Source organism: Spea bombifrons, chromosome 4 (genome assembly GCF_027358695.1).
Source record: "Spea bombifrons isolate aSpeBom1 chromosome 4, aSpeBom1.2.pri, whole genome shotgun sequence".
Taxonomy (NCBI): Eukaryota; Metazoa; Chordata; class Amphibia; order Anura; family Pelobatidae; genus Spea; species Spea bombifrons.
This window is the reverse complement of record NC_071090.1, coordinates 81,404,504-81,419,320: the sequence shown is the minus strand read 5'-3', so window position 1 is coordinate 81,419,320 and position 14,817 is coordinate 81,404,504.

Genomic DNA, 14,817 nt, shown 5'->3' with positions numbered 1-14,817 from the left:
TACAACTGAGTGGGCAAGTTTGGGAACACCAAGAGCTAGATTATCAGTGGAATCCTCTGTTGGCATTATTGTTCAGTAATTACTTCTAAACAAAATGTAACCAGTGTGATTCTTACTGAAGGAGATCGCAATTCAGACTGCAGGTCCTAAAACTAAATTTTCATTTTTTTGTTTTCTATCTCAGCCATGGCTGTGTCATTTTCATTTGACTGCAAATAATTAAATGAGACATACAGAAGAATGAAAAACTGGGCTTTAAAAGTGATCCCATTTGGAAGCTGTACACATGAACTAAGGTCGTTAGAAAGAGAGTAATTAAAAAATAACTCACAATAGGATACAGTGTGATGAAGTGTGTGACATGAAGAAGACAGAGACTTATAGCTTCATTTTCACTGACAGCTCTGGGAATCATATTTCCCTTTACGTGCCATTAGACCCAAGGAAAAAAACAGCTGCTTTGCACAGCATTTGTTTTTTTTTACTATATGACCCAAAGTATGTGGCCACCCCTCCTAATTATTGACTTTTTCGGCCATACCCATATAAAATCAGGCACATAGGATGGCATCACATTACCTGAACCTTAAATCCTACCATCCCCTCTGTCCACAACTCCTGACATTTCTCACTGTTGACAACTCTACCATCCAACCAACTGACCATGTTCGCTGCCTTGGTGTCACACCTCACTTTGCTCTCTCCTTCATTCCTCACATTCACCCCCTCACCAAATCCTGCCGTCTACTACCTGAAAAATATCTCCCAACTTCGCCCATTACTCACACAGGAAACAACCAAACTACTAATCAACTCCCTTGTGATATACCATCTGGATTTTTGCAGCTCCCTACTAACTGCCCCCACCCTTTCACCTCTAAAATCCATCCTCAACACTGCAGCTAGATTAATGTTTCTCTGCCTGCTGATCCACTGTGTCAACCACTCCATTGGCTCCTTATACCCTTCAGAATAAATTTTAACTCCTGACCTACAGAGCCCTTAACAACTCTGTGTCCTCCTATACCTCTACCCTCCTATCCAAATACCTGCATCTCTCTTCTACCGTCGTTACCTCTTCTCACTACCGCATTCAGGTTTTTACCTGTGCTGCATCCGTTCTCTGGAATCCCCTTGCTTGTTCTTTCTCCCATACACCCACTTTTTTCAAGACGCGTACAGCCTTTCATCCTAATACTCTCAACCATCATCCTAATCAAGCCATCTGACCAACCAACAACCTCCACAGATCATCCTGACTCGTCCAATCCATCCCCATCCAAGTAGTCCTCTCCTACTGTTTCACCTCCCCTGAACCACTGATTGTAAGCTCACAAGAGCAGGGTCCAGTTCTCCTTCTGTAACAGTTTGTTATTGTTGTGATTTTAATTTATTTTACTGACTCTGTTGTAACAGCATTATGAAATCTGCTAGCGCTTTATACAGGGGCGTAACTAGAAACCTCAGGGCCCCGGTGCGAGAATCTGTTAAGGGCCCCCCCCAACCCCCAACCCATCTATCTCTTTCTCACGATCTACCCTCTCCCTCCCTACCCCCCCTTCTCACGATCTACCCTCTCCCTCCCTACCCCCCTTCTAACGATCTACCCACTCCCTCCCTACCCCCCTTCTCACGATCTACCCACTCCCTCCCTACCCCCCTTCTCACGATCTACCCACTCCCTCCCTACCCCCCTTCTCACGATCTACCCACTCCCTCCCTACCCCCCTTCTCACGATCTACCCACTCCCTCCCTACCCCCCCTTCTCACGATCTACCCACTCCCTCCCTATCCCCCTTCTCACGATCTACCCACTCCATCCCTACCCCCCTTCTCACGATCTACCCACTCCCTCCCTACCCCCCCTTCTCACGATCTACCCACTTTGTAGGTCACTTACCGTCGCCGCTGCTGCTGCTGCTACCGCAGCAGCCGCCTGCCTCAGCGCTGCCCAGAGTGCTGTTTTGGGAGCGTGAGGCGTTTGTCTCGGGTGCCGGCGCTCAGCGTGAAGCGCCGGCACCCGAGACAAACACCTCACGCTCCCAACACTGCACTCTGGGCAGCGCTGAGGCAGGCGGCGGCGGCAGCAGCGGCGGGGAGCGGAGGCATCCTGGATTTCTGTCAGTCAGGGGGGCCCAAGAGCTGCCGAGCGGTCGTTTTCAGCAACCGCTCGGCACCTCTTGGGCCCCCCTGACTGGCAGAACTCCAGGGCCCGGTCGCAGTCGCGACCCCTGCGACTTTGGTCATATAGTGTGTACATGTGCTGAACATACACTGATGGAGCGGAAATAAGATATATTCAAAAAGCTATCTTAGTGCCTCCCATTAAAACACCAAATGATTCACTTTAACAAAACTGTTGACCATAGTATAGGATGAATATTTATGATATAATGATTTAATGTCCCTTTTGATCGCTTCACATGTAAAACTGATCTTTATACATAGCCCCCACTATCACATTAGTAGATTTAATCTACAATTTCTCAAACAATCCATCTTGAATTATAATACCTTAAAAGATTGATTATTGCTGTAATTAGAAAAATGGACAGCGAGTAACCTAATCCTCCCAAATTTATCCACCTAGAGAATAAATAGCAGCACTACTAGATTGGTGAATTATCTCTAAACCCCAAAATAGATATAATAAAATAGATTAAATTGTTTAAGCAGAGCCTCCTTACCTTTTATTTCTCTCCAAATTGTTAGGTGATGCACTATTTGTTATGCCCCATTGTATGGCACTGCGGAATATGGAGTATGATGGTGCTATATACCGTATTTGCTCGATTATAAGACGAGGTTTTTTTCAGAGCAAATGCTCTGAAAAATACCCCTCGTCTTCTAATCGGGGTCGTCTTCTAATCAGACCTCAAATAGAGGTCTGATTAGGAGACTAAGATCCAGATCCCCCGCACCACTGCAGGGGACCTGGATCCTCCTGTCTCACCCCCCCCATCATACACACACTTACCGGTGCTTCCTGATGTATTGCCGGGGCAGCGGGTTGACGTCTACGCGATCCGCGTACACAACGTCCGCTGCAGCCGGAAGGAGGTGTGGCTAGCAGCGGGGGTTGTCTGCGTCCGTCGCGTAGACCTTCCCCGATTGTCAGAGATCAGAGTTCTGATCTCTGACAGCCGGGGAAAGCATACGCGAGAGAGAGAGAGAGAGAGAGAGAGAGAGAGAGAGAGAGAGAGAGTGTGTGTGTGTGTGTGTGTATGTGTGTGTTAGTTAAATGGGGGTATAGGGTGTGTGTGTGTTAAATGGGGGCATAGGGCATTTCTGGAGTGGCGTTAAGGGGGCATTTAATAGAGCACTCTGCCTCCTGAAATGCCTTATACCTCCCTATATGCCACTCTGCCCCATAATATGCCTTTTAACCCCCTAAATGCCAGAGTGGCATATAGGGGTATAAGACATTTCTGGAGGCAGAGTGCTCTATACAATGCCTTTTAACTCCCTTAATGCCACTCTGCCTCCTGGAATGCCTTATACCTCCCTATATGCCACTCTGCCCCATAATATGCATTTTAACCCCTTAAATGCCAGAATGGGATATAGGGGTATAAGGCATCTCTGGAGGCAGAGTGGCACATAGGGGGTCAAAAGGCATACCATGGGGCACAGTGGCATATAGATGGTTAAAAGGCATATCATGGGCCACAGTGCCATATTGGTGTGGCAAGCCTGGGGGCAGATGTGCGTAACTGGGGGACAGGTTGGAAAATACAAGGAAATAAAAACAAAAAAAATATTTTTCTCAATCATAGCTTTTATTAAAAAAATAGTTTACATGAATTAACATTTACTGGTAAAACTTTTTTCCTTTGGGGTCGTCTTATATTCAGGCTTTTTCTTTTTTTCCTAAGTTAATATTCAGATTTTGGGGGGTCGTCTTATAATCAGGGTCGTCTTATAATCGAGCAAATACGGTAAATCAATAAATAATATATTTTCAGTTTGAACCTCTGGATTAATATTTCTCTGAAAAATATTAAAAGGTTAGGACTGTATTTTTTGTTTCCTTCTGTTAAAATATATCAGTTTTCTTAGGGCTGGGTTTTTTTTTTTTATCTCTTGAGAAATCAGCTTGAGAAACAGCTGTGAAAAGTCTCTCATGTATCCAGAGTGTTAAGCGCTCAACAGGCACAATGTTGTTACATGTACAGCTAATGAGTGCAGCGCAATTAGGACAAGAACGCATAGCACTTGGAAACAGAAATCAAAGTTTTTGCAAAGGAAAAACAGGTCAGGACTGCGGGAAGGAAAATGTGTCAGTTTACGTTTCGAAAATGTGCATTCACCAAACGAAAGCAAATCTGACCCAGTGAAACATGGACTGAAATGACCACAAATATGGAAAATGCAGAGTTAAATTTAGAGAAGCACCCCAGCTATCATATACATTTAAATACATAGGATAACTGAGAGGTCCCTTTAAATGCTCTCCCCTCTTCACCAGAAAAAACGGGCCTTTTTAGGGGACCCGGCTCCCCATGGAAGCCCCAGCCCTTTACCCTGCATACACCGCACACCGAAAAAAAAGGCTGGGGCTAGTGTATACAAAAATAAAAAGTGCATGGAGGGGTCCAAGGTGCAAAAAGTGCTTACCGGCATGTGACACAAAAAAGTTGAACTGCGCCTAACCCCACACATTCACGGTCGTGCACAATGCCCAGTCTTGGACCAAAGACTGAGGAAAAATTATAACCTCTAGGCTTCATGCTATCCCAGGCCTAAGGCCAGAGGACCAACCTTTCCCTCCCTCACAGGTACTCACTTGATCTTAGCCTAAAGGCCGAGAAGCAATTCCCTGGCACTGATTGGCTGCTTGAAGTAGCTAATCAGTGAACACCATCATCAGACCACACAGGATGCATCTCCCTGTAACTAAGTACATATTAAAGTAATCACAAAATACTTTATTATATATTCTTCTTACGTGAGGCTGTTTGGAACTTTATACTACCCCTTTCATGTGGAAGTAACTTCCCTTATTATTTATATTTTTACTTTTTGTTATCATCAGCATCGCTAAGCATAGATAATTCTGTTTTGATAAATATTTTAGTTAAAAGGGAATTGTACAAAAGAACATATAACGTTTCCTTCCTCCTGTCAGTTTGAAAGGATAAGTATAATGATTTGTATTTGTGTTATATTACCCTTGGAAAAAGGTAGTGGCAAATAATGTTCCGGAGTCAGCCATCAAAATGGATATATAGTGCAACAATATATGTGTGTTTTGTTTTCCCCGAATAGTGTATTTTAATTACATAGGGGACTATAATGACAGACAAGGATTTAGAAAAGCACACAAAGGGCGCTAGGAGACAAAAGTTCATAGTCAGTCAAGAAACACTGGAGGAAGACGAGTGAGATAAACCATTATATCGTAAACTTGTGAAGGAATAAATAAAATGTAAGCCGAGCCTGCCCTGCATAATGTATAGATAAACTGGTAAGATTAAAAATTGAACAAGGCATTATGAAGAACTCTGCTCTTTATGCAGGAAAATACCACCACGGTTCACCTTTCATAATGCATAATTAAGTGAGTTATCCCCGAACACTTCTAATCTAGGCAGTAATACAATATAAATAGAAGGTGAACTAGAACTAGCCATTGGCTATTTAGAGACATCCGAGTTGCCTGTCTACTAAAGACTAACCACAGTGGAGTATAAAGTCATAAATAAAAAGGTATTATTATTTCAAGGAGGCCATTAAATAACCCTGTGTGGCTGACACAATCCTCTTTGTCAAACTGACCTGTCTACCCTCCATGACAACCATATTTCTCACCTATACACTAACTAGGTTGTTAATCCAGTCTTTGTCAATGGATTTACAATCTTACTCTACAGTGAGGCCACTACTTAAATATTCCGGTTGCACTCATTCTGTTGAATAAACCAACCGACCATCCCATTGTAATTTACTTCTGAGTTGACCAACTAGATCATCTTAGTATTCTTCTTCCTTTGAGAAATCACTTAATATATTATTGAATCACTATACCTTTCAAAGGAAACGGAATTTTGGATTAAGATTTACAAAATATTGAGTTATATAGCTAAAAAAAAAACACACGCACACAATACACAATCAATCACACTCAACCTTTTCTGGGTGACACCTCTGTTCCAGAACGCAAACATTGAAGCTATCAATTTTGCTACAGCAAGGAAAAAGAAAATCCCTGGTTCAAAAACATGAATTATATTTTTCTCTAGAACAGTATAATACCAACGATGATCTAAATCACCAGGTCAGTATTCAGAGAGTTTTACTTTTAAATCATACCTGGTCATTTTGAACATATCTACTGTGCAGGTCAAAACCCATTTTTGACTTTCTTGGGTGGCCTCTTTTAAGCAAAATCTTCCAATTCTCATTAAAATTGCCCATAAGTGATACTATATTTCACGAAATGAAAGAACCCGATGTGAGCCTGGAAATTACATTTCTGTAAGTTTAAGATTTCTAGTGGGAAAGTTCTGTGTTAATCATTCTGATACTCTAAAAAGTAAAATACCTAGTAGATAGACTGAAACACAATGAACATATTGATCTATAAAGATCCCACAATATAACCCGCTAAACTAGTTTTACAACTTTAAAACAAAAGTTATGAGGCTGGAGTGGATATGGCCAGGTGGGGCACTGATGGGTCCAATCCAGTGGATTAAGAGTTTGTGTGAATTTGGTGGCACTACCCAACTGGAGGTAGCTGTCTGGAAATGCCTTGAAAAACCATAAGGATTCCGACCTATCTTTGTATTTATTATTTTAATCTAATCATTAGTCAAATTTTAAACCTTTTATTATATCAACATAGAAAAATATTTCTGGACCAAACAGGTCTCTTCCTCAGTTGGAGTTATCTCATTACATCTGAGAAAGAGATCTTTGAGGGCCCCAAAAGCCCTTTTGGTCTAATATGGCTATATCCATTTTCCTCCCTTTATCTACAAGTTGATAGTGATGCCATGTCATAACTCTTCAAATTGAATAGAAGACGTTTTATGAAATGTAACACAACTGAAACAATTGAAAATAGGTTCCCGTTGTTAGTATGTATATCAGCTGAACCAACATTTTCATGAATTATTTAGCATCTGTCTATATAGCCACGTAATACATCTAACAAATACATTGCTGACTAAGCCAGCGGCATATAATGGATAAAGTACAATGCTCTTGTTACTTTAATCGTTTTTCAGCAGAAAAACATTTTCACACAATTATATGATAAAGCACCTTACAGCCGTGCTTAAGCCGTCTGATCTCAGAATACAATACAGCCATTGTGAAAAGGTCTGCATTGTGTGGAGAGTTATTTGTAACAAGCTTTTAAACAGTCAGACAGAAATTGTTCACTGTGCAAAGCTGACCCTTACGTAAATTACCCTAGATATTTGAGAACTAGACTCAGTTAAAACTAATTGCTTGACCAAAACAATACGAATCTTTAGAAATACTATTATGCAACTGTACAGCCAAGTGGAGCTTATTTCTACTTTAACCACAAATATTCTGTTTGCTATGTATTTTTGCATTACAGGAAAAACAATATGTCAGAGTTAGGGTCCAAAGCATCAGAGGAAAAGAGATCAGAGCCTAGCATGGCATGGTTCTCCCTTTCTGTACCGCTTTTCTCTATACACTGTTATATGATGTCATATATATGTCAGAAGAAGCAGGGAAGAGCAGTTTGCATGGTAGCACCAAGAGATATTAGTGATGCAGGCATCTTGGGGCTCAGGGTGTCCCTTGCAATCCCTATAGTCATCACTTAGAAAAGCATAAATGTGGCCTGTCAGCAATTAATTATGCTAAAAATAATAAGGATTGACATCAGAGCTTCTTAGAGACCCATTCTACCCATCTTACACCATCTCGTCTGCCAATTTTTCCAGATGTAAAGATTCAAATCTTAATCAGTCTTCAGGATACCTTAATGCCTATCACATGCATATTTAAATGATCTCACTGTATTAGCCTCTACCACTTATGATGAGAGGCTGTTTTATTTATCTAAGGCCCTCTCACTAAAGTAAACTTCCTTACATTAAATCTAAACCTCTGACGCTCTAGATTTTAATTATGACCTCTTGTTCTAACATTTTTCCTCCTTTGAGATAAACTTCCCTCCTTATGTTGTTGAAAAAATGATTATATCAAATCTCCCACCTCTCTTTTTTCTTCCAAACTGAACATATTGAGATTCCTTTATCTTTCCTGATTTTTTTTTAATCCTGCAAACCAGTCACCATTTTGGTAGCTCTATACAACACATGAATATCCTTCTGGAGATGGGGTCTCCAGAACTGTACACAATACACTAGTTGAGGTCTGTAAAGTGGCAGATCCATCCATTGCTTCCTGCTACCCGGCACCCTGCTTGTTTTTTATTTTATTGCGCTGCCTGCACTGTATATTTTTTTGTTATCATATATCAATGCAGGCAGAGATAGTCTATTTACAGGATTGCTTGCCAAAAAGATGTATCTAGAAATCAAAAAGGACCAAGGACTTTGAGTAATTGTGGCTTATACTAGAAAAGTATATTACTGGGTAGATGATACTTTTTTGGGCCCAAAAATGTCACATATGCTTTTTTGGTCATGTTATCGAGTCTTCAGAATGTACATGTCCGATGACAGATGTCATAGGGTTGTATCAGGTATTGGATTTCATTATATATACGTCACAATGATTCTTTGAGTATAATAGGGACACGTTACATGTGTATTTTAATAGCTCATAAACATGAAATATCTTTATACAATGATAACATTTATTTTAAGCACTTTAAACATTTTACAGAAACATTAAAGGGAAGTACAACAACTACAGTTACAGTAGTCAGACATTATGAACAAGGTACAATAGGTATACATGCATTACGAAAGGAGGTCCCTATCCTGAACAGCTTACAGTCTACAGAGTTTAATTGTTTTTGGGTTTTTGGCATTGAAAACCTAGTAGTAAACATTCACATGGTTTCTGGGGCCATGGATCTTCCCCCTTCTGTCACATTATCAATATATCTCTATATTGTAAGCTCACGCCTACAGTACCCAGCTTGAGAAAGACCTTTGCGATTGAAACATTGTAAAGCGATACAATACAACGTCTCATTGAGGTGTTGCAATATTTTGAAGCAAGGAATGTGTGATGCCACAGAGGTTATGATGCCAGTGTTCTTCATTGTATCACATGTGGGCTGCAGATAAGGCAGTATATCTATTTCACTTTGTGTACACTCCTGCGTTTCAGTAAATAAAGAGGGGCTTGCCATGGAGTAGTAGAATTAGCATGGGCCTAAAACTTCATTGTGTAGACATTGGTCAATATTGGGGGAGCTAACAGTAGCCCTGCCTACTACTATTGTTTACTGTGCTGTACCACTTTTCTGAACTTATTTCAACCAGTGTGTTGAGAAAATGTATGGACCATATTCAAAATTGAATAGGGTTGTATGCATGATGGCTAAAAGATAAAAAAAAAATAACTAAAATAACCAAAATGGTTAATTAAGTCTCAGTTAAATTAACATGTGCATGTTGGTGACCAGAAGCTCGGTGCAACACTTGAACAAAATGTAATCTAAAGAACATGTTAAAATGCATAAACCATATCCTAAGTTTATGGGCATCACTAGTAAATAACTATTTCACATTTTCTTTAGTTTTTACTTCATGTTTTAGTTCAAGCAGCTTTAGATGACACTCATCAGCAACAGCAAACAGCTTTGAACTTAAGTGTGCTTTGCTTGCCAATAGATAAGACATCACATGCTGCAGCCTTCTCCTGGAGATCCTGTGTTCATGTTTGTATTTTGTGTATGGTTCTAATGCTGACACTAGAAGCTGAAATAGCTTGAGAGTCAAAGGGTATTCACAGGTCAAGTAACTGTGGATCAGTGTTAAGTATACAGTGATATAGCAATCAAAAGTTTCACTTAAAATATATGGTGCAATGTTCCATCAGTGGTCCCCACAATCATTAAGCTTGTCCTCAGACTGGTATAAAATGCATCTTATTGTGTGTCTATATGCTTTTAAGAAATATTGTGTCCATGAATAAGCTGGACAACGTATTTAAAAAGTCTGAAGGACTAGAAACATATTGTTTTGTGCACGTGTAGGTACAAGATTGGGGACCCATTGTTCCAGCGTGGCCTTGGACATGTTCACCATTTTCACTGACAATTGGAAGCACCATACGGTGTTTTTTTTGGGGGGGGGGTTTAACTATTTTTAATAATAAGGCCAATGGATGTCTGTTTAATGTGTATTCCTGCAGTTGGCTGATGGAGGATACAGGGTTTTGTTGCAGAATAGTCAAAGATAGTGATGGACAGTGTCACACCCCTTGACCTAGACATTTTCCCTACTATTACTTTTACAGTTCAGTACAATCAGTGGTGTATTTACCTCAATGGCTACCCTAGGTCTCACCCAAGGCAGCATCCTCAACCGCCCTATCTGCAGCCACCATCCTAATTGCAGAGAGTGCAGCCCCTTGTAATGTATCCTATAGCAGCTGTGCTGGCCTGGTGTAAATGGGCTGCTTGGGAAGATCAAAGATCTCCTTTGCAACCAGTCAATTGAACAATAGCATAAGAGGGGGCCTGATCACACAAGAAGGCAATATGCCCCCTGTTTTTGTGACTGGGGGAACTGCCACTCCTCAGGATCTGTCAGCATAGGCCAGAATATGTTGCCGAGCACACTAAATAACTTATATGGCCGCATAGTATGTGGCAGGGCACATCCAGCCACTAGTGAGTTTGGAGCAATATCAGTCACCAGTACACCAAGCATTTGCCCAATGTGTCAGATGGCCGATCCAGGCCTAGCAAACAGCCTCTATTTGATGGATAGTGGGAGGGAAGTGGGCCCTAATGCAGTAGGGCCATAAATTAGCTACTCAGTTAAGATTTGACCCCAAAATCCTGGAAGCTCTTGATTACCCATGATCATCACGTATCATAATGCATTGTCAATGTGTAATGATAATATAGCTAATGTTTTGTAAAAGTGCTGGGAAATGCCTAACAGTTCAAATTACAAACAGTTTAATAATTTCTGGCAGGGAAAATGCAAGCCATGTGTTGTTTTGCAAGCGAATGCATAAACGGGTAAACTGAAATCTGAACAGCTTGAATGCAATCCAGAGGCAGTTATATATATAAAACTACAGTCACGTTGATCCAGTTTCAGCCAGGTTTCTTCCTGAATTCTCTTCTGCTATACCCATGCATTCCGCTCTGGCTGTGTGGGAAAAATACATTGGCTTTATGAATTGCTTTTTGGCAGGATGCCTGGCATTCTGCTCGGTTAGTCATAAGTTCAACAGCCACGCTGGCTTCTACGTGGAACGTAATTTGCCCTCATTATTGCAGTGACAGTGTTACCATATCTGTGATACTTTGGATTTTACCTATGAGTCAAGGAAGCTGATGAAACATAGTAAAAGTCTGCCATGCCCAGCTTTCATAGGTAAACAATGGCATTAAACTGTGAGCAGCAAACTGTATAGACACGCAATAAAGGGCTAGGCAACACAAGGTTATTTTTTGTGGGTGTCTTTAGTAGTTTAACAAAGGAAAACAAATTACTAGCAATTAAACTGAGTCCTCCAAATGTATACATGAATTAATCATGAGGCTTTAATATTGTATTTTGGCCAAAGAACACAAGTTAACCTGCCACATCAAGGCACTCAGTGAGCTGGTTGATCACATCACGCATTTTTTAGGGCATTTAGGCATTTTACGTGCTACTGACTAAACTGTTGTATTTCAGTATGCATGATATATAAACTCACAGAAGGGAGTCAGTTACTGAAATATATGTGCCCTGGAAAAAGCAGCTTATGTGGTACACAGCTTAGGGCACACATTAGAGGTAAGAGACACAAAACAGTGTTTGTTAACTAAAATAAAATCACTCTGAGGCAAAATGAATATCCGTGGTAATAAAAGGGGTCGCTCAATTGATCCCTTAATAGGCAGCTCAAACCGAACAAAAAAATCACATTGCCTCCCTCCTCTCCTTCGCACCATTAACCGTGTGCTCACCCCTGGCACTCAAGAACTATACCTTGACACACTCACACACATGCTGACACCAAATATTAACATACACACCTCTGTTAACACCATACACTGACATACAAACACTGTACCACAATGTGTGATGACACACATTCAAACCATATACACTTTATGATACAGTAACATGCACACACATACACTACTACACTCTCACTCTATCATACAGCTATACCTACGGTACACATGTACTCTCTAACACCATACATACTCATTTACTTTAAAACCATACATTAATGCATACAGTACATACATATAGACACACACTCTCTCACTTTCCCATCACCAGAGCAGCTTGCCAGCTCTCCCTCTGCCTCCATCTTACCTCATGCAGAGTCCTGTCTTCACTGTTGTTCTTGATCTGTGAGTCACCTGCTGTCCTACTACCATGGGGTCAGTTAACATGCATTACTTGACCCCTCTTTGCGCTTCAGTTACCTGGCACCTGAGTGCTGTGCACACCCACCTAAGCTTGCCCCTGTTGCCCTTTCTCAGGTGACCTGACTGTTAGCCCTTTGTCACTTGCTTTAATAACCAAATACGGTAGTTCCAATGTCATGGACATATCCAATATGGAACTATTGTGTATATATGCTTGCTGTTAATGGCTTGGTGGCTAAATGAAATGGCTTAGCTAAGAAAATAAGCAAGAAACCCTAAAAGTACACAATGTTACTATTTTACCGAGATAGGAATTAAAAGGACAGTTTACTGTGCCTGATAGCCCCACTAAACAAAAATGTGTAGTAATGTAACATTACAAACATTAGTTTGTTCGCTTCTGATGCCCCCATAAACACTTTACCCCGAGTCAAATGTTCCAGAAATATTTGAGGCTGTTACCAGAGTACTGCTTTCCTGTATATCATTGCATTCCCCATTTATTGCTTTGGAGTTCGGCAACACTAGGGAATACAGTCACACATTCTGCAAAATGATAAAAATGCTAATTATGTATCATGCTATTTTTTCCAGTGGAGAGTTTAGTACAGAATATCTTCACTCTTGCATGCAGCTTTTCTTCTGCTTACTTAATGAATTTTCTGCTTACAAATAAACAAGACTCGACTAGGGAATAGTTTTATACTGCGTTATTAATGCTACTTAAATTTAATTATTCTATATTTGTTGAGATGGATCCCTGCTTCCTGTTTAGAGTATCTGCAGTCTGCCAGACAAGAAAGCATCCCTTTAAATGAAGTAACCTTGTTTTACCTTGGTCTGCACTGCCTGCTGGAACAGGATTTTGTATACATGGGATTAAAGTCACATGTGTAATGGTATCGCTTTCCAGAGACATTCAGTAAGCACCAGCTAGCAACGCAGACTAGGACATTACTTAATTTGTCCCTGTCTCCAAAACATCACAATAGAAGTTTTCCTTTTTTTTTTTTAGGGGCAATGAACTCAGTAACGTAAGTTTATGACTAAGCATCAACATGAAAAACATCAACTAGTTCTTTGTGTACACATTAACCCCAAGAAGACATGCCTTCTAAGAGATTTTTCACTATGACAGCCAGCTAAATTAATAGACCATAACAAGTCCCTGTTACTCAGTACATACAGCCATGTAACATATTTTGTCCCTTAAGGCCAACAGTCCCATATTGGCTGAGATATCCCCAATACCTGGGTTTATACCCCAGCTGAAGATGGGGAAAGCTCACAATATCCATAAGGAGGAGGTAGGGTGTTCTGTATAATTTGTCACCATGTAATGACACTGCCTAGAGCAGTGATTTAACATGCCCTCAGGGGTAAGGTAGGATGGCACCTTTTGGCTCCTGGGGCAAGTATAGCATATAGGCCCCCTCATGTAAATGCATTTTAGTCACTGGAGCATGGCTTCCGTACTTGCTTGCACATGGTGCAAGCTGCCATGCTAACACTGCTGGGTCATGTAACATCTTGTTATGTGGCCCACCTGAGTGGCCACCTCCCAGAGTTGTCTAGTCCAGCATGACCCTCAGCACTTGCATTGTTTGAAGAATTTGGATCAGCTTGGCCAAGCTTCCCTTGGTTTCAAGAAAGGGACACCTCGTTGTTGGTATCCAACTTGTCCTTGTGATTTATGATGTATATTTAAAAATCATTTGCTGGTGGAGAAAGCCATAGTAAAGGAATAAAAGGGTAGGTTTTATGTCCTAGACACCTGGTGTGAAACCATTATTTTACTGAGTGTCATTAGCTATATGGCACAACATCTGCTACTACATGAGGGTCATGTGGATTATTAGGTTATTGATTTACATAATGATATGAAGCAGCACTGTACAATAGGTAAGTGGGACATCACATTACAGTATGGACTTACATAAATAAGGGGTAAGGAGGGATACATACAGCAGTTCTTTTTCAGTCAGTCTCTTGACATTTGCATATCCTTCTTTTTCTCTCGGTTGGCATGATGGAATCTGCATCTTCTCAAAACAGGTATGGAACTAACCAAGGAACACAAAAACTTCCTTTCAAGTTCTTCTACATCAAGAGCTGACCCAAGGCCAGCATTTTGTCAAAAATCACATTAACAATGGTTATTTGGCCAGTCAAGCCATTCTAGAGCCAAAGTCACTAGTGAGTGTAGCCTTCATGGAGATTTTTCTAAGTAATGTCTGCTTGGATAAACATTACATTTTCCTTTTAGAGCCAAAAAATATATTGGTTCTTTAAACATACAATA